The sequence below is a fragment of the Mugil cephalus genome, chromosome 23 (genome assembly GCF_022458985.1).
Source record: "Mugil cephalus isolate CIBA_MC_2020 chromosome 23, CIBA_Mcephalus_1.1, whole genome shotgun sequence".
In the NCBI taxonomy this organism is placed as follows: domain Eukaryota; kingdom Metazoa; phylum Chordata; class Actinopteri; order Mugiliformes; family Mugilidae; genus Mugil; species Mugil cephalus.
Genome location: NC_061792.1, coordinates 12,516,400 through 12,537,657, shown reverse-complemented (window position 1 = coordinate 12,537,657; position 21,258 = coordinate 12,516,400). Strand labels below are relative to the sequence as shown.

The 21,258-nt window shown below is 39.0% G+C and overlaps 1 protein-coding gene across 1 annotated transcript in view; it reads left to right on the top strand.

The window, feature by feature from the left end:
• LOC125000974 (NACHT, LRR and PYD domains-containing protein 3-like) overlaps positions 1 to 21,258 on the top strand; it is a 196,079-nt gene that overhangs the window by 63,757 nt on the left and 111,064 nt on the right. The gene's annotated exons all lie outside the window — the stretch shown is intronic.

Here is a 21,258-nt window from a genome sequence, read left to right as displayed (position 1 = left end):
GTCTTGAAATCAAAAAAGACTTCCCCCTGGGAGAAGAATCCACGAAGCAACACGCAGACTGTTTTTAAACTATCGTCATCACTGCCCTCCAGTGGTCACTATGAGGAACTACAACTGTCCACATCCAATAACACTGATACTCATTGACTGCAGATAGATAGATAGATAGATAGATAGATAGATAGATAGATAGATAGATAGATAGATAGATAGATAGATAGATAGATAGATAGATAGATAGATAGATAGATAACCTACTTTATACACATCATTATTTATTTCATTCATTCTCAGTACATTTTTACCTGTGATAAATTCAGTACAATGTATGTCGCAAACATTAAAACCTCCAGCATACGGCCTAAGCAGAGAGTTATTTTTTTACAATACAGCTTTAATTATGTTTTCAGATTGAGTTGCTGCAGTTTAAGTCTTAAAAGTGCGCAAAAGGCACACATCAGGAACAGCAAAATGTTTTTGTCAGTGCGCTTGTGCAACCCTACCTCAGAGAACGGAATATATACGTGTTGCTGATCTACACGAGGCCTCTGTGGTTTCCTGTGGTTTTAGATTCACTTCCCCTTTTCGCTGTGTCGCAGTTGTTGTCCGTGTGAACCTCCGTCTGAAGGTAACATTTGTAACAGTTTGTCATGTTTTAGTCTTTTACATCAGATGTTTTAGTTGTTTTAGTTTTAGTTTTAGTTTTTTACATCAGATTTCAGCAGCTCCAGCAGAAATCTGTTTGATATTTTTACGTTAACTGAGCCACTAAATGAGGCCTGAGCTCTTCACTGGAGAACAGATCAGACTTTCTGTTTCGTTATATTCACATTGTAGAGCTGAGGGATCAGAGGACTTTAATAAATATACATGTTGAAAATGTAACTGATGAAATGTTGAGTTGGAGGAAGTCACTTATCTGTGTCTGAGTGTTTAGTGTCCAGGTGTGAATCAGTTTTTTGTTCAGTTCAAAAAAATGTATGTTTAGTTTGTTTGAGACTTTAATTTTCTCTGCAATCAAAGAACATGAAGAGCAGTTGACTTTTGTCTGCTTTGTTCACCTCAAATCAAACTGCATTAGTTTTTATTTCTGGCTATAAATCCATCGTCTGTAGGGCATCACTGGGAGATACTGTTGCGCCTTTCAAAATAAAACAGAAACTTCTAGAGATGAAGTTGAATAGTTGGTGTCTGTGTTGCTGATCTTTTCTTTGCTGCAGCTTCATGACTCCATCTAGTGGACTGATAGTTTTTTTTTTTCAGTTGATGTTCAGGTGAATGACTTGTGTTTCCTCTTTAGGTGAAGGTAGAAAGTGTGTGTGAGCTGATGTGAATCCAGCAGCATGGATCAGTGTGAGGACAGAGAGGAGGGAGTCCCTCCCTCTAAAACCACTCTGAGTGGAGAACATGAGAACCAGACCAAAGATCAGAGGTGAAATGAACATTTATAACTGTCTATGACTCTTCTACAAGTCAGAGCTCAACTCTCAAATCACTGCTCTTTGTGTGTTGTGTTGCAGAACAAAGCAGCAGCACAGACCAGACTCTGCTGGACCAGAACCTGGACCTGGACCCAGCTGTGTGTCTCTGAGGAGTGATCAGTCAAAAGATAGACTCTTAAATTTTAAAAGAGAAGAATCCTCTGCTGCGAAGAAGTAAGACATGAGTGACTTCAATATGAAACATTCAACATCATATTCAGGGATTTCGTGTTTAGTTAATTTGTGAATTCAGAGTCTGACACCAAGTTTTTATATGTGATTAATGTCCTTCAAAGTTTGCTGGTCTTTGACTCATTTATTCCTTTTAAAAGCTGAAAACAGTCAACTTCTCTCTGTCTACCAGGATCCACCAGAAACCAGACTCACCTCAACCTCTGCCTGAACCCAGCTGTGTGTCTATGAGGAGTGATCGGTCGAAGAATAACTTCGTTGACTTTAAAGGACAAAATCCATCTGCTCTAAATAAGTAAGATATAAGTCCAACAGGTCGTCTGTGTCTGGCATTTATAACTAGAAGGAAACTGTTGAGGACGTTGTCATTTTGTCCACATGGGGAAGTGATAGTGGTGTTTGGAAACAGATGGAAACCATTTTCTGTCTGAACGATGAAGAACTCTGTTGTTAAAGAGACATTATATAGAAAAGATCTGAGAAGATCGGTCATTATGTGCAAATATAGGTAACTGAAATGTGGACTTTCTGTGATCCTCAGTCATCAGGTTTAGAATTAAGCACTTGTTTATTAATGTCACAGTAGAGTTTGTTCTGATCAGGACGATCATCACAGAACAATCTTTAACTCTCTGTTGTTTCTGTTTCTGTCCAGAGTGAAGCAGCAGAGTTTAAATGTTCTCAGTGATCAGTCTGTTCATCAGCATCAAACACAGCTGGACTCCATATTTTAAGGTCTGTACATGGACAACAACTACTTTCCATCATCTCCATGTTGCTCTTTGTAGACCAGTGGACTGTCAGTCTGTCCAACATGGATCTGATGTTTGTCTCCATGATTTCAGTCTGGTTGTCATTCACATAGGTTTTCTGTTCCAGCTGCTGGAGGAAAACATAGTCACTTTCGTGTGATGAAGGAGCTGAAGAAGATTCAGAGGGTCTGAGTCCAGACTACCCAGAATGCTTTAGAGGTCAGAGGGAGGATGAGGAGGTGTTGGAGGGTGAGGATGTAAGAGCAGAGGAGGAGAGCAGAGAGGCATTTGTGAAGATACGCTGAATTCTGAGGGAATGAAACAGGAGGAGCTGGTTGATGTTGCAGAGTAAGGTTAGTAGAGGTTTTCTATGAACATTGAACGTGATGAATGATTTATACATTTACTAATTTGTCTCAAGAGGTTGAACAAAGATTACCGTATAATCAGTCATCTTTCAGGAACTGTTGAAAATCTATTTACTGATTTAATTTGTTGTTTTGTTCTTAAGAACATTTTGCTGCAGTTTTGTCACGTGAACTTTAATCTAGTCTGAAGGAGAAGTTCCAGTGGGTGTTTGAGGGGATTGCTTAAGCAGGAAACTCAACTTTTGAGAAGAGATCTACACAGAGCTCTCATCACAGAGGGAGAGACTGCAGAGGTCAATGATGACATTGAGTCAGACAGATTGAAACAGCATCCAGGATAACTAGACAGACAGAAAACAACCATCAGACCAGGATGACATCTTTAAAGCCTCACCTGGATAGACATGGCCAAATCAGAAGATGATGTCAAGGGAGTGGCTGGCATTGGAGAAAACAGTCTTAACACAGAAGTTCACTCTGGATGGGCTGAAAGACAAAGCAACAGGACATCATTCACATTTCCATTGACTCCTGTCAGAGAGTATGATTCGTCGTTGAAAGAGAGAAAGTTCAGCTTGGTGCGGAAATTGTTCATCACTTCTTCACTGAAACCAAAGAAGCGGAATTCTGCAGGTTTGAAGAGTTCCAGGTTGTGTTCATCTTTGACAGGACTGGATGAGTGTCTGACTTCTCTGGACTTCCACAAGATCGAGATCCTGATGATGTCTACAAGCAGTCCACCTCAGTGGCTGTGCTGCTGACAACCTAATCAGGGGGAGGAAAAAATGTTCCCTCTGCTCGCCTCTGGATAACCACGCGACCTGCAGCAGCCAATCAGCTCACTCCTGAGTATGTTGAACATGGTGACAGAGGTAGAGGGTTCACTGACCCCCAGGAAGGAGGAGTACTTCTGGAAGGGTTCAGTAAAAATAAAGCCAAAAGATATCTCCCACATCAATGACATCACGAAGTCTCCACATCAAGTGTCACATCCACAGTCTTCTGCTGGATCTCAGCCACTGTTCTGGAGGATGTGTTGAAAACAGAGAGAGAAGGAGAGCTGCCAAGACCCTGATGAGATGTAATCCACTTCCTGGTGGTTCAGTATCATTGTGAAGAAGGTCTAGTCTGATTAGAGGATCTGAGACAGATCCACTCTGGAGTCAGGAGACAGGAAGATGATTAAACATCTTGGGAAAATGGCTTTTGATCAGCTGCTGAAAGGAAACTGATCTTTTTGAATCTGACCTGACGAGTGTGGCATCGATATCAGCAGCCAGCTCAGTGTACTCAGGAGTGTGAACACAGATCCTTTAAAGAGGAGAGAGATGTACCAGGACAAGGTGTTTTGCTCTCGTCCATCTGAGTGTTCAGGAGGTTTTGGCTGCTCTAATGTTCATCGTGACCTTAATACAACTCTTCTGTCAATCTGATGAAGAACAACAAAAACTTCTGGATCTATTAAACTCTTTAACAAACCAAATCTGACACATCTCCACCAGGGTGCTGTGAACAAAGCTTACAGAGTCCAAATGGACACCTGGACTTGTTCCTCCTCTTCCTCGGCTGGGTCTTTCACTGGAGACTAATCGACTCTTCTACAAGCTTGATGAAGCAACAAAAAGCTCAAAGCATGAGGAACCAGGTCCAGTTCATCAAGAAGAAGTTCTGTGAGGATCTGCGTAGAGAGAAGCATCAACTGTTCCTCTGTACTGAATGAACTGAATGATCGTTTCTCTAGTGGTGGAAATCCAACAGTCCCTGGAAATCAGGACGTCTCTCCACTGATAAACTGTCTCCTGCTCAGTGGTCGGCCTGGTTTCTTTATCTTACTGTCATCAAAAAATTATCTGGTTGGTTTGTCCTGAAGAAATACTTTGCTTCAGAGGAAACTCTTCTGAGGTGTGCCAGTGGTCAAAAGCCTCCAACAAAGCTCTGTGAGTACAGAGATATTTTTAGTCATTAATTGATACAAGCTATTCTTTAAAACTGAGGATAATACAAGTTGACTGTTCTTTATATTTTTATATTTTATTTTCTCTGCAGACTCCTGTGGCTGTAACCTGCTCAAAAGAAGCTACGAAGCTCTGATCCTCTGTTCTCAAGCTTCCCAGTCCTCTAATCTGACAGATACTGGACCTGAGTAACAACAACCTGGAGTATTCAGGAGTGGTGCAGCTGCGCACGGGACTGAAGAGTCCTAGACTGGAAACTGGAGGATCTGAGAGTCAGTTCAGGACAGCTTTGTTTTTTATTTAGGTTTTATTTCAGCCTTTATTAATTTTATTGATTTATTATTGATTGACGACAGATAGTTTGAATTTTTATCATTTCTCTTGTCAGGTTTGGTGGAAATTCACATAAGGACACAAAGTCAGAACAACTTCAAGGTCTTTGTTTAATTTTCATCTATGATGGGTTAACTAATTAAAAGGTAATTGTAGTCACTTAATCATATTTCTTTTCATACGTCTGTGAAGAAATTCTAATAATCTGAGTCAAGGTGACCGAGGAGGACAAACTCTACAGTGTTTGTCGGAATGATTGATTGTAAAGTTGATCTTAAACTAATCTCCTGCTGCAGCAGTCAGAGCTCCACAGATCCAGTCAGTATCTTTGTGTTTTCATAGGCAGAAACTAAAAGAGAGAACTTTGTTCTACAGCAATTCAATGAAAGAAACAGTGTCAGATGGAAGCTTCATGTTAGTGTCAGTGATCCACAATAATTGAGACATATACTACCAGTCAAAATGTTGGACATTTTTTTGTCTTATTTTCATGACTATTTACATGTAGATTCTCTCTGAAGGCATTAAATAAGTGTCAAATAATTCTAAACATTCTTATATTGTTGATTCTTCAGAATAACCACCCTTTGCTCACTCTTGGTGATCTCTACATGAGCTTCATGAGAGGTACTCACCTGAAATGGTTTTCCATCAATCTAGAAGGAATTCTGACATGTGAGCACTTACTTGACCCTTTTGCCTTCACTTCTGTGGTCCCTCTCATCCAAACCATTGGATTGGGTTTAGGTCGATGACTGTGGAGGTCAGCAGTCATCACTCTCCTTCTTGATAAAATAGCCTTAGACAGTCTGGAGGTGTGTCCTGTTGAAAAATAAAATGCATCATGTTTCCTCTGCTTCACAGTGGGAACATCAATGTAGAGGACCATCCACACATCTTTAGAGTTGGAATAATCAGACATATGCACGATTTCCATGCGTCTTAATCTCTCTGCTTGTTCTTTTTACTTAGTCGTGGTTTCTTAGCAGCTATTTGACATAACCTGTTTCTCCTCGGAACTGTTGATGTAGAGAGGTGTTGTCTGTACTAGAACTCTGTGTTGGTATTTATCTGGCCTCTAAGCTGAGGTGCTGTTAACTTGTTATTTATGAGGCTGGTGACTAGCAGCAGAGGTGATCTGGTCTTCTTATCTGGGATCCTCATGTCAACCAGTTTGGGACAAATCAAAGTTGGTGCAGTTTTCCAGACTGACCTCAGGCCTTAAAGTTAATAATGGTCTCTCCTTTCTCTTGTCTTAGTCTGATTGGTTCTTGCCATAATATAAATTGTAACAGTTGTCAAATAGGCTGTCGCTGTGTACCAACCTGACTTCTAACACAAACAACTGATTGTCCAAAATTCATTAAGAAGGCAAGAAAACAAATGACCCTGACCAAGGCTCAGCTGTGAGATGAAAATCATGAAGCTCATTGAGAAAGATCAAAGGTTTTCAGAGATGTCAACAAAACAAAGAAGTGGCTATTTGAGGAATCTAAATGTAAAAAAACATATTATATTTGCTGCTTTAATTCATATATCTTGCTTCGTATATTCAGCTATTCAGTCTGTATCTACATGTAGAAAGAAGTAAAAATAAAGAGAAACATTGAATGAGAAGGTGTGTTCAACTGTTGATGGTAGTTTGGTTCAGCTACAAATTAAAACTCTGAACACATGTTAGTATTCTTTATTCAGGTTGAAGCTCCTGTGGTCAATATTCTTACTGAAAATATTCAATAATAATGATACACAGACCTTCTAACTAACCATATTTTATTCTTCATTCACGTTTGAACAGCTGCAGTTTGTCGAGATCAGCTGTGATTATCTGGTCTCAGCTCTAAAGTCAACCCTTCCATCTGATTCATCTGGACCTGAGTCACAATCTTGTACCGGAAGGATACAGGAGTGACACATCTGTGTGGTTTTCTGGGAGCGTCCAGACTGTTAGACTGGAGACGTTGAGAGTCAGACCTTAGTTTTATTTTGTGTGTTCAGATTAATATGATGTGAAAGTTGTGTTGACACTAATCTACAGGACATCTGGTGTATTCTACTGATCCACACTGAGGCATCTTTATGGTTAAAGACACTTTACACTAGATGTGTTTTGGCTTTTGGTTTGATAACTAATGAACTAATTGTAAGATAAATGACAGATGATTCATTAATGAAATTGTATTTATGTTTAGTCCTAATTTAAATGTCTCCATAATATCTATGGAACATATTTTTTTTAGAGTCTTGTCATCATTTTATCAACATTCCATTTTGGAGTTTTCTGAGTCTTTGAGTAGAAAGGGAAATAAATGTTCAGAGGGTTTTTACTTGTGTTTGTTGTGTCAACTTGCGTTTGTGTGGATGGATCCAACTGGTGGAAGCTGTCAGTAGTTTCAGAGCTGAAGTTATAAGTCTTTATTGAGCAGCAGCTTTGTTGTCATTAATATTATTGAGAGCTCTTTTTCTCTTTTCTATTGACATGATTGAAGCTGCTTCTGTTGTTACCTGTTAGAGTTTCTATTTTCTAATTGTACTTTCTGATCCTTCTTAGCTTCTGAGCAGATGATGAAACAGGATGATTTCAGATGGAACTTTTTCTTTTATAACCAACATTTTTATTCTTTATTCAGACCTGAATTCTGCAGTTTGTCAGAGACCAGCTTGATTCCTCTGGTCTCAGCTCCTGAAGTCTACCCTCCCATCTGAAACTCTGGACCTGAGTAACAACAACCTGCAGGGATTCAGGGTGATTCATCTGTGTGGTTTTCTGAAGAGTCAGACTGTAGGACGGAGACTCTGTGCGTCATACATCATGTTTTATTTGTCGTGTTCCGATTAATATGATGTGAAAGTTGTGTTGACATTATCTACAGACATCAGGCTGATGTTCCTAGCTGATCCACTATGGGTGATCTTCATGGTAAGACACTTTACACTAGATTTGATTTGGATTTGGGGATTTGATAAACTATGTAAACTATTGTAAAGATAAAATGACAGATGAATCAAATAAGAAATGTATGTCTTGTCCTAATTTAATTAGTCATCAATTTAACTGTTCTCCCATCATAACCATGAACATATTTTAGAGGTCTTGATCATCTTTTCTTGATTTATCCTTTCAGTTCACCTCACGTTTTTCCTAAATTAAATCCAACAAACAACTAAAATATTTTATGTTTTTATTAATGAAGCTGTCCATTATTGAAATACTTGAGTCTATAAAAAATATCCAGATCATCATGCAAGATATTGATCCACTTTCTCAGGACTGTAAGGTGATGTCTCAGATTTCGGTTTTATCCCAATCCAGAAATCTTCAGTTTACTGGTGATAGAAAATATAAATGTTCCCAGTGAATAACTGGAAACAGTTTAGTTTTCTGTATTGATCAAATGACTCAAACAATCTCTATGATGGTTCAGCCCTAGAAAACTGCAATCTAGAAGCTGCAACACAACAACTGCATCCCTTGGACATGTTTTTTTGTTCGCTAATTTTGTACATGTGTTCATTGATGGTAATTATGTATTTCTTTTGTATACACTCATTATTTTATCTTAACTAGATGATATTTATCATCATTTTAATCTAATCTCATATTATTTTGTCTTTCTTGTGGTAATTCTTTTTTTAAGAGTGTTACTTTTATCGTGCAACAAAAGTACTGTGACCAATTATTTCCCTCATGGATCATTAAAGTGCTGTGTCTATGTCAAACATTGTTTTTAGACCAATATGAACACAGGAGATGATTCAGACACTTGTTAACTTCATCACATTAGACAACTTTAGGACACTTGTCATGTGGTACCTAATAAATATTTTCTCTCTGAGTTCTTGTAGAGGTGGACCTTGTAGACCACATTAGACCCTGATTAGGACCTGGGATATTCCTTGTTGTTCTGAGTGGATGAATGAAAAACCACCATGACAATGAACCTCAATGACTGACACAGAGACACAATTTAAAATGTGATGATGTCACCAAAAATGGTTTCCTTTGCCCGATAATGGGTTTAAACAATTAGTAACCTATTTATTATCATGTATATGAAAATGTTCTAAGTATTAATACTTATATAATCGTTTCTTTTTTTCATACCATTTCATCAGTATTTTATTCATAATTTACTGATTGTCATAATGAAGGACTTATTGTGAAATTCCTCGCAGTTTATTTTGCAGGGCTTGTAGTTTGAATCCATTCAGAGAATGACAGTGAATTTTAGTTTTTACTTAGGTTACCTTGGTAGAGATGTCGTTCTACCCTTTAGATGTTACACTTTTATTTCCATCACAAAAGCCACAAATAAATTAACTGATAAATATCAAGATATAATTTGTCCCTGGGCCTGAATGTTTCATTTTAATTTTCATGATCTGAGCATGAAACAAAAAGTCTGCATATTGAAGTGTCAACTGGTTTCCTATATTTTATTTTGGTTAAATATTCTTAATGACATATCAAATGAATGAATGATACACATACCTTCTGACTTTACATCTTTTATTCTTTATTCAGATTGATTCGCTGCAGTTTGTCAAAGATCAGCTGTTATTATCTGGTCTCAGCTCTGAAGTCCAACCCCTCCCATCTGAAACATCTGGACCTGAGTCACAACTTGTACCTGAAGGATTCAGGAGTGAAACAACTGTGGGGTTTTCTGGAGAGTCCAAATGTAGACTGGAGACTCTGAGGTCAGACATCATGTTTTATTTGTGTACTGATGACTTGTAGTGCTAGGGTGTGTTAGAGATGGACTGGGAGGGTAAACCACTACTCGTTAAAATGGTGGACAATGATCACAGAGTGGAAGAGGTCCAGTGGAGCTCATCCCCTCCAGGGCCTGGAGGGTGGAAGTAGTGTGGACCACTACGATGCGGTGTACAGAAGGGGCTGAGTAGACTTAATTTTCAGGAAGCTCAGTCTTTCATCGTTGCTGCAGTGAATTACTAGAGTTTTCTACCAGTCTGTTGTAGCGTGGCCCTGTTCTTTCCCTGTGGTTTGTTAGGACAGTAGTTAGCAGCAAAACAGACGCACCAGCAAATTGATCTGAAAGATTTGGGACATTGTGATCGGTAGGAGTTGGAGTCATTTGTTCTCGTGAGGGACAGGAGGGGACACTGGATAAACTGCTCTCAATTATGGACAATCCATCCCAGTACCAACAGTAGTGGGTTCAGTGGAGTTCATTCGCCAGCAGAAATGATTAGCTCCACTGCCACAGTGGAACACTGTACACACTTATTTTATTCATCTGTCTTTGTTCCATCTAGTTGTGTTGAAAACTAGAATCTACAGACATCAGGCTGTATTCTAATTGATTAACATTTGTCATCTCCGTCAAAAAATTGATAAATGTCACATGAATCAGTGAATGAAATGCCTCGTCATGTTTGGTCATAAAATGTCAGACGTTTGTTTTTTGGTCAAACCTGAGTTTGTTGTTAGCGACCTGGAGTTCCACTGGTCGTCTGAAAATGATTGAATAATTACATACATAACAAGCAATAATGTCTGAACTTTTTCTTTCAACTTTTCTTTTTTTCTTGATTCAGTTTTGAGTTGCTGCAGTTTGTCAAGATAGCTGTGATTCTTGGTCTCAGCTATTCTGAAGTCCAACCTCCTTCTGTAACATATGGGGGACTGAGTTACAACAACCTGCAGGATTCCGGAGTGGAAGCAGCTTCATGTTGGAGAAGAGTCCAAGACTGTATATGGAGACTCTGAGGTAGAGAGGAGGGTTGGAGTCAGTTCATTCTTCATTTCAGTTGTTTTGTACTTGACACATGAATCTAAAGTGTTTCCCTGCGAAACTGCTGTGTTTTTTCAGAGATGCTGTCAGAGGAGATGGAGTACAGATCTGGACAGAAAGACAGAGACAACAGTCAGACAATCAGATCATGCTGTGAAGCTTGTTGTGTTGATGTTTTCAGGAAAAACTAATGTGGATTCCAGCTGACAGCCTTACTAGCTGAATAGAAGTCAGTGGTCCTCATTCGTCAGATCTGATCTCAGACTCTTGTTCTCTCTCCTCAAAACTAAACAAATTCTGATCAGTTTCATCTTGTCACAGCTCTGAGATCAGTCTGACTGAGCCTGTTAAATCGCAGAACGATCATTACATTTAGTTACATGTTGGTATTTCTACAGAGAGACCATTGCTGAGGTCCAGTCATCAATCTCTATCATCTTGTCTTTAGTTTCATCAGATATTTCAAATGTTTTTCTTAGTCAGCTGATGCTTCAGAAACACATGAGATGTTCATCAACACACTCAGACTATTTATTTATTGAAATGGTACAGCTGGAAATCCATCACTAAAGTGCAGGTAATGAAGCGTTGGATGTGATTCAGCAGTGTATTTCCTCTGTGGACTGAGAGAATTGTGGCAGAGGGATAACAGACTTGATGCTAAAGTCTGTGCAGGTCTGTGAGCTTTCCAGATCCAACAGGGTTTACCATGAAGCTGAAATGGAATCTGGTGAGCTCTCGTGCTGTATCTGAACAGGATTGAAGTCCTGCTGCTCTTTATATGGATGTGCTGCATCACTGATGACACCGGAGAAAGAGTTCTCTGGAACACTAAATCATCTCCTCCTTCTTTCTTCTTCACTCTCTCCAGATGTTGGCCATTGTTCTAAACAGGAAGGTATGTGAGCTGAGAGAAGATGAGCTGAGTCCTAATGATCCAGAGGCTGAATCAGCAGCAGCTTGTGTGTAGAGAGACTCTGACTGGACCATGTTACTGGGAGGTGGAGTCAAGAGATTAAAGAGCTTCACTTTTTCACGTACACTTTTTAAATGTCTTTCAAAATGTAGACATTCTCATAAATCACACAGATCTTAAACTTGTTAATTCAGTTACGTGAACAGTGAAGGATTCGTTTCAATCACAAATAATGTACGATGGCAACTTTGTCTTGGTTATACGTTGCTGTATATTTTGTGGATTTTGTACGTTCTTTTCAATTTCATTACTGTATTTTTATTGTTGATAGATTGCTTGCCTATATATTTTCTAGAAATTCTGCTGTGCCTTTATTTACATTTGCGATGTGCATGCAGCCATCTGTTTCAGTGACTCATTTATTTTGCACTAAATGATTCTATGATGTTGCTCGATGATGCTTTATTTTATTTATGATTTGAAAACATGAGAAAAACTACAAAAAAATGTTAACATAACATGTCCGAAAGGAAGTAAGGAATGAAGCTTATTTCAACTACCCTCTCTTTCTCAGTAATTATAATAAGTTTCTAGTTTTCATTTTTTTACAGTGTACGTTAGGCGCTAGCTGTAGTTCAATGATGTGGCCACTGCGAGGGCAGTGATCGTGATAGTTTCTCTGGTGTTATATGCAATATCATGTTGTCTCAGTATTTCACCGCCGATGGAGCAAAACTGTCACTGGTCATTTTTCTTCGTAGAAGAAGAAACCGGAAGTAGTGAAAGGTGTTGATCAGTCAATGGTGTGATGATTTAACCTGATTAATGATTGTGGTTAGCAACTGGCTTTGGTCTCACTGTATAGGGAACAATAAGTATAAACCCGACATGAAGACACTGAGAGTTATATCCAGGGTACTAGTAAATTATTTGTAAAGTTGATTCCTGTTGTGTTTAGCTTGTTAGCTTTGAAGCTAATAGAGGGAGCTTGTGTTGTTTTGCTAAAGTTTTAGAAGAAATATTATGTAGCTTTACACCGTGCTTTCATTCCAAATAATGGGTGGTGTAGCATATAATTTATTATTACACGGATTCAGGTAAACACGACATTACAAATCTTTATCTACTATTTATACGAGTGTATCAGTGTAACATGGAGATGAAATGTGAAACATGTCAAATAAAACCAAAGCAGGAGCCTCCAGTTCTTCTCCATGGTAAAGTCATCTTTTTGTTTCCTTGTTTGTGTTTGTTATGACATCAGGTCTGCGCCTAAAGACACTCAGTTTATCCATAGTAATCACAGGTGGACACGCCAACGTTTTATATTCAAGCCTGGAACAAACAGAGATGTGCCATTTTTATTTAAATGTAAATGATGTGAAATGAAGAACCAGCGACGTTGATGTGTGTTTGTACTGCAGGTGGAGAACATGCTGTTTGGATCACCACACCAGTGCAACTGCAGGACGACACCACGACATGCACCTGGAGGTGGGATCTGAGGGGAAAGATTCAGGTGGAGGAAATCTCCTGAGAAAATTAATGTCAACCAGAAATTCATGGAAGAACAACAAACAACATTTAAAGTAAATCGTAGAGTGAAGAAGACATTAGAAAACCAGGTCCCTGTCCTCTACAGTGTAAAAATAGCTCCTCCTCATGTTAGTACATGTTTTCATATTATTTCCAACTGTATGTACTCTAAGTAGCTTAGTTTTCATCATCTTTCTGTATATTTTAGCTTTGTAGGAATTAAGATCTGCAGCGAAAACGAATGAACTCATTTCATTTTGGAATAGTTTTTAATCATATTTTCATAAATCTGAAATGTTTTCCTTGTCGAGTGCTTGAAACATTTGATGCTGTAACTAATCAGACGTTGTGTGTAAACTCTTGTTGTTTTACTCCAAAGAATCTGTCACACTTGAAAAGTTTACATATTTAATAAAAGTCAGAAAAAGCTGCTGGATGTGTTTCTGTATTTATGTGGCTTTAAAGTTAATAATGTTGAGATTCAGGAATTGTCAAGTGAAGAAAAGATTTAATTCGTAGATGAAATTCTGAAAATGTTTCTTCTGCTCAGTCTTGTGATTTATCAAAGTTAAACTAAAGAATCACCAGATGAGCTCAAAGAGCTGTGGCTGTTAGAAGGTTCAGACATTTGGAGGTGGAGGGTTAGTGGCTGTAAAAACACGGAGAGACTGTGTCTTCAGTCTTCAGCTGCTTCCTGGTCCAAACCCTCAAGCTTCTCAAAGTCCAGAGGTTGAGTCTGAGGGTTGGAGTCTTCAGGTAGAGGGTCCACTGACCCTGAACGGCTCAGTGAGCGGTGAGTTGAATCAAGGGGAGTGGGAAACGGCTCCTCACAAGGGCGGAGTCTGTGGGAGGCGTGCCAACTTTATATTTTTTACAAAATCTGAAAAATTTCCCATAAATTAGATGACAAATATACCAAAAAATGATGGACATGTCGAGAAAGTGGCTCAGGAGCAAGATGAAGGGTTGGAGGTACATGAGGTTGTGAGTTCAGTCCCACAGAGACTTGTTTTATTTTACAAATGCACAAGCATACTAGCTTATTTATAAAAACCTGGTCTCGAACCCTGCGACCTCCAGATTCTGACATGCGGCTGTTTTTAATGCACCAAGCTACTTCTCAACATAAACATAAAAATTTTTAACTTCTATTCTGGTTTTATTGCTGGAAAGTGGCCAAAGCTGAAAAAAAAGGCGAATACCCAGCTCCAGGTAGGAGCCTGCGGGCTCTGGGTTTTTAGTTGTAAGAGGTAAAGTAAAGGGTTTGATATCAGTGATGGTCGGGGTTCAATCCCATCCTTCACATTTTCCTGAGATTTTCACGTACGAAACCGTCACTCGCTGACTCAAATGACTGAGACGAGTCAGATGAACGACTCTTTTCCTGAAACCACTCAGGTGGTGTGGGCCGTCCTTCCCTCTGGGTGAGGAGGATTCCTTCAAGTCATGTCTGACCTGGTGCCTGAACCACACACTCCAAAACTTCACCACCACACCTGAAGACACGGTGGGGACGACACACAAAACGTCCTTTTAAAGCCTCACACTGATGTTTCACCACCAAAACCACAGTTTAACAAAGGGAAAATATTAGGAACAAAAATCACTCTTTTGTTTGATAAAAAGTTTTTATTTTTACATGAAAAACAAGAATCACATTTTAATACAGTTTCTGTGAGGAGTCACTGTGGAAGAACAATTTTTTCATTTAATTAAAACAATATTGCAAATTATAATTCCATATTCATATTTTATCATATTTTCTGACTTCAGATGAACACTGTACAACCTGAGATCTGCAATGGACAATAAAGAATATTCTTCTGCAAAATAACTGAGAGTCTTAGTTTCTCTGCTGTTTCTGAGGTGACTGCTGTGACCTGAAGTCAGAAGGTTTCTTGGAAGTCATGATGAGACCAGCTCGGTGGAAAGGTTCAGGATGAGAAGGAGACCAAGTCAGACCACGACTCATCTTCAGTTTTCCTGGAAAATCATCTGGAAAAATAAAAAGAAGGACGTACAGTCCTGCGATTCACACCTGAAAATAATGAACTCTGATACTCAGTCTAAATGACGTGAACAACACAAACAAACTGAGGGATGGCGGTCCCATGTGGAGTCAACCAAGACTTCAAATCATTTGTTCCTGTTGAAAAAGTTAACGTACTGTTGGAAAGTCAAGTTTTGTTGACGACATCCTTATATGTTTTAAGTTTTCTTCATATTTTTGCGAGCAATTTTAAACAAAAGCTCCATCTGATCTTAAAAATCACACATGTTTTCTATCATTTGAGATTATCAGTAACAGATGATACTGACAGGTTTGTTTCTAAGTGAACACTTAACAGTTGGTGATCAGATACTTTAAGTGTGATACAAATACAGAAAAAAAACGTTCTTTAACTCAAATTATTTTGTCAGTTAATTATTTTTCTAAAATGCAGCTGGATTTGACCAAAGAGTCTCAAATGTCCGATTTGTCATGAAACGCCGCGGATGATCAGGAAGTGAACAGCTGTGTTTTCTTTAATGTTTCTCCTGTGAGTTGATCAACTGTGACTTAGTGGTGAAAAATACACTGAGACTGAGAGGAAGCAGCAGGACAGTCTGCTGAGTCTGTTTTGCTCTTTAACCAGTGATGATTGATGGAGTAAGAGGCAAGGAGGAGGCTCACTGCTCTGAAAACACACTCACTCTGCGAGGTGACGCAGCCTGTTGATCCAACACAACACTGACACCAGTCCTAAGGAGAGGAACAGAGAAATGGTTTTACAATTCAGGCAGACAGCAGGGGAGGAGGGGAGGATGAGTGATGAAGATCTAATGTAAATCAGAGTTCCTCCTGATCTTGAACGATTTAATGAACCCAGAGCACAGGACAGTGTTCTTTAAACTATCACATTACTGCCCTCCAGTGGTCTCTGGCAGAAAATACAACTGTCACATCCACTAACACTGATCCTCAATGAGACTTTATGACCTCAATTTCGTGAGAAGAGAAAACCAGTAGAGATGGATGAGGTGGTGTGTGGTGGTGATCTAGAAATCTTAAGGACATACTTCCTTTAGTTAAGCTTTGTGAATTAGCTCAGTGAGGTGAGACGTCGAGTTAACTCCTCCTTGTCTTAGGTCCTAGGTTCACTCTAGGCTATGATTCTTTCTGTTGTTGCGTTGAGGGAAGTGGAAAATTGAACACAACATCAAAATGCTGCACATCCAGGTTGAAGAGTTTCTCAATGAGAATCAGTGTGGTATCTGTCGCTCTGTCTGAAACCAGTGGGATCAAATCCAGAGCTTGCTTTTACATTTTATTTCTCTAAGTGACAGAGGAAAACTAAAATGCTTTAAAGTTTAAAGCATCTCAACGTACTCTGGGGTCGTGGCTCATGTTTGTTAAAGTCTTTCTCACGAGGTTTGAAGGGTTTGGTTCATGCCCCTGGATGGTTTTTTTTTTTTCAGTCCATTTTAAATATTAATACCAGATGAGAGGACTGAAAAGATGTAAAAGTAGAGTGTTGTTGTCTATGGTTCTGGGCTCAAGTGGTTCGGTCTTCCTCTCAAGATTGGGAGGTTGTTGGTTTGATACTTGCGACAGTTTACTTTTTTTTTTTTTCTTATTGGATTGTCCAACATCCAGAGAAAAGACTAAAAACCCTTATATAATCTGAAATATCAGTTCTCTTGGTGGCTAAGGTGTGTAGGTCAGTTCATTAATGTTTCTTGAGACATGTGGTTCAATCCCCCATGAGTACTTTTAGATTTAATCAACACAGAACAACAGAAAAAGCTCAGGGGGAAAGAGCTAGAACATGTGTGGTCAGATAGCTAGGCTGGTAGGAGGACTTCTTTGGAGGTTCTGAAGATGGTGTTAGTGGGTTCAAATTCTTATCGCTAGTTATGAATTTTTGAGTCCAACACGCAAGTGAGACTGAAAAGCTCCAAGAAAGACCAGGAACATGTGGGCAAATAGCTCTGACTGTTAGAAGAGTCTATGATGAGTGTGAAGTCATGGGTTCAAATCTTATGACAGTCGTGACTTTGAGATCACCACCCAAGAGAAACAGATGGAAAATTTCAATGAAAGATAGAAACTGACAGTTAAATAGCTCCGAGAGTTTGAATGAGTGGTTTGATACTTTTTTAAGTCATGGGTTCAAATCTTATGACAGTCGAGACTTTATAGTCCAGGTTCCAATGTGACGGATGACAAAAGCGCTCAGAGAAGAAGGTCAAGTGTGAAAGGGTTCTCAGGTGGCGTTGTTATGTGGTGGCTCAACCGCGGCTGGGAAGTCGCAGGAGATTGATTCGAATCCCGCCCGTTGTCGGCGGGTCTGGTTCATCGGATTTTAGTGTTGGGTCCTGTGGTTAGCAGGCGCGGGGGGGGCCGTGTCCTCCCCGTGGTTCTGAGAGGTTAGCAGGACGGGGGTTATGTCTCCCTTAAATAGAGCAGCTGGAGTTTTACAGTGAGGGGGGAGGTTGTCAGCAGAGGAGGAGGTGGAGCTAGCTGGGTTAATTTGGGAGGAGTCAAATGAGAGGTGGGAGGGAGTCAGGGGCAGTTGGGGAGGGTGTTAGTGGTAGGAGCCAGGGCCAGTTGGGGGGGGGGGGGGTATTTGAGGGGGAGGAGTCAGTCGAGAGGTAGTGGTGCAAATGGGTTAATGGTGGAGTCAATGTGTGGTGGAGGATCAGGTTACAGTTGTGGGAGGGGTTAGGCTTGTGGGTGGAGTCAGCATAGGAGGAGGGAGGTGATACATGGGAGGAGTCTGCAGAGGGGGGGGGAGGGCCTTTCATTCTTTCTCATGGCCGCCGCACATGGAAATGCTGTGGGGGTCCAGTACAAACATATTGTCCACTCCAAACAGAGGGCACAGATATAAATAAACTATAAAAAAAATATACGTTATCTGTAGCGCGAAGATCTCCTCTTCACGGTGCAAGTCTGGAACATCATGGCACGTCCCCCTCCTGGAGGGAGATTAGAAACAAATATGTTTTGTCACAATTATCCTAACAGTTCAAACAATATGACATAAAATAAATGTCTACTTAGCAGCAGGGATGTTAAATGTAAGTTACATAAAGCTCTTAAATGATAATTTGATATACGTAACCTTCAGGGTGTTCTTGAGAAGTTCCTGTTCTTCAGGTGAACGTCTTAGAAACCATCATTGCCGTGTCTCCTCTCTGATGTTCTGGGCGTGAAGCTTCAGTGATAGAAGTAGGAGGTTAGAACTAAAACCAACAACATTTACTAATGTATAATTATGTTATTACTATGTTATTACTACTGTTACTCTACTATTATACATTCATAGTATTTACTATTTTATTATACCTGTTACTCTACTATCATAAATTAGTTAATAGTAGTATATATTTAAAAAACTCTATGAGCGAGGGGAGTTGTACTGTGGAGGAAGCCATCTTCGGATATTGTGATTTGTTGTAATGAGTCATGTTAAATTCAGTTTTATAGTAATATGTAACATACTCTACCTATTAGGCTGTTGTTGTTGTCTGTTCCTGTTTTTTGGGTGAAAACCATCTTGGGCCGTGTCTCCTCCCTGATGTTCTGGTGTGATAGATGTAGGAGGTTAGAACGAACCAACAACGTTTACTCATGTCACTAGATTATGACCTCTGTTACTGCCATGAATAAGTTAATGTACAGTTATTGTGAGAAAAAATTGTCCTAATACGTGATCACCCCTGTTGTCAGTGAGTGTGGAAGCGTGGTTTGTGTCCCCTCCCAATGTTCTGTTGTGGAACTTCCTATGGTCGCAGTGGAGATCAGATGCAGCACTTCTGCCACAGGTGTCGTTCAGGGCATCAATGACGTCGTCCCACAGCTGCTCTCTCAAGGTCGATCTGTCTCCACTTAAAATTCAGCCGACTCAACAATCTCCACATCTGGCTGCAGAGGAAATAAAAGGAAATAAAAATGTCTCTATTAAATATCAGGTCACTTACAAATGAATCATTTTTAATGAATGAACTCATTAGTACCCACAGTGGAGACTTCACTCTACTAACTGAAACCTGGCTGGGTAAAAATGGAAGCGACTATAACAAAGCAATCAAACAAGCTAGACGATCGTCCTTTTGTAAAATTATCAATGAAAACATTAATAATAGTAAAGTGCTTTTCTCCACTGTTGACAGACTTGTTAACCCACCATCCACCATTCCCTTCGAAATGTTGTCCTCAGAAAAATGTGATCAATGTGCTTCTTTCTTTAACAACAAAATCATCACTATCAGACAAATCATTAGTTCCCTCAGATCAGACTCGGAAAAATGAATCTTAAATCTTTGCACTGGTTCCCGTTAGAAGAAGAATCAATTTCAAAATACTGCTCCTGGTTTATAAAGCACCTCAGTACATCACAGATATGCTCATCACTTACACCCCAGCAAGAACACGTCGGTCAACAGGCAGTGGCCATTTACTCGTCCCTCGCACCAGATCCAAAGAAGGGGAGGCAGCTTTTAGTGGATATGCTCCACAAAAATGGAACTTTCCTGACACAGTTAGACATCCACATCAGTAGCCATCTTTAAAAACAGATCAAAAACCGAATTGATTTTGATGTAACTGTTTGTATTGTAACTATGTTTACTCTTGTAAAGCACATGGAGTCTGTCTTGTGCATAAAATGCGCTTCATAAATAAAACTGAATTGAATTGATATAAAGTTGATATAAAACCTAAAAGTGAGGCTGCAACAAAAACAGACGTTGAAGAAAGTTGTGACCTTTGACTCCATAGAGATGTGGCAGGTGTAGGTTAGGTCATTTTAAAACTGTTTGAAATAGTAATGAATAGAAATGTTGGTTTATTTATGGGGGTCGAGATGCTGATGCTGCATTCAGGAAAACTTGGGAAAATGAGCTCTGAGTTGTCAAATTCAGAAATGACTGCTTCTAAAATAAAAAGAAAAACAGCGTCTGCACATATTTAAATGTTCAACAAATGGCGACAATAAACCAAACTTATTTTTGTCGAGTTAACCTGAAACATGAACGTGATGAAATTTCGGAGTTGGAGTATACAATTTCCGAGTTTTCCCGAAGGCATCATCTAGTTTTTCCATCGAAGTCACTGATGTCAGAAAGATGGAGAGAAAATTTATGAAGCTACGAGAATGTGTCCTAACTACAAACAAAGAACTTAATAATAATAATAATAATAATAATAATAATAATAATAATAATAATCATGAATGTGAGGATTTAAATGGTTAAACTACTAATGAAATAAATGAAATAGTTGAGGCTGTATGGGGTGGGGATTATTACCATCTGTTCCTCTACTATTAGAAAAGAAAGAAAGAAGAAGTCTATTACTTTCAGATCCACAGGTATCAGTAAACCAGGAAACATTTTATTAAAGTGAAGCTGAAACTAAATCAAACCTTGAAGGAAGTTTTTCCATCATCACTTTGACCTTTGACCTGTTTTCACTTGCAGTTTCATTCATGTTTATTTATTTAACACCGTACGTTCAACTTTTCTCAACAAGATTAAATTTATCCAGAAGAAATGTTTAGAATGATTAGTTTTTCCAAGAATAATGATTCTTCTCCTCCTCTATTTAGAAAATTTAACTCCAAACCTGTTTATTAATAAGTTTGTTCTTCTTTCTTGTAATTTGTCGTTCACTTTTCATACTTTTTTTCAGTTTTCCTCAGACATTCATTCACATCATTGTAAAGAGTTTTATTTAGCATAAATCTTAATTAATAACCTTTAAACACAGAGGACCTTTCTTATGGAACAGTTTATCTAAAAGTTGTTTCTTTGTTTAAAAAACTATTGAAATGTGACTCTCCAGTCAAGATTTGTAGCTTTTTAAATCATCTATATATTTTATTTAATGTTGTTTTGTAGTTTTATAGATAGAAATTAGTTTTTTATTTAAGGTAGTTGACAGAACTTTCTTATTGTAAGGGAATTGGCTCTCAGTGGG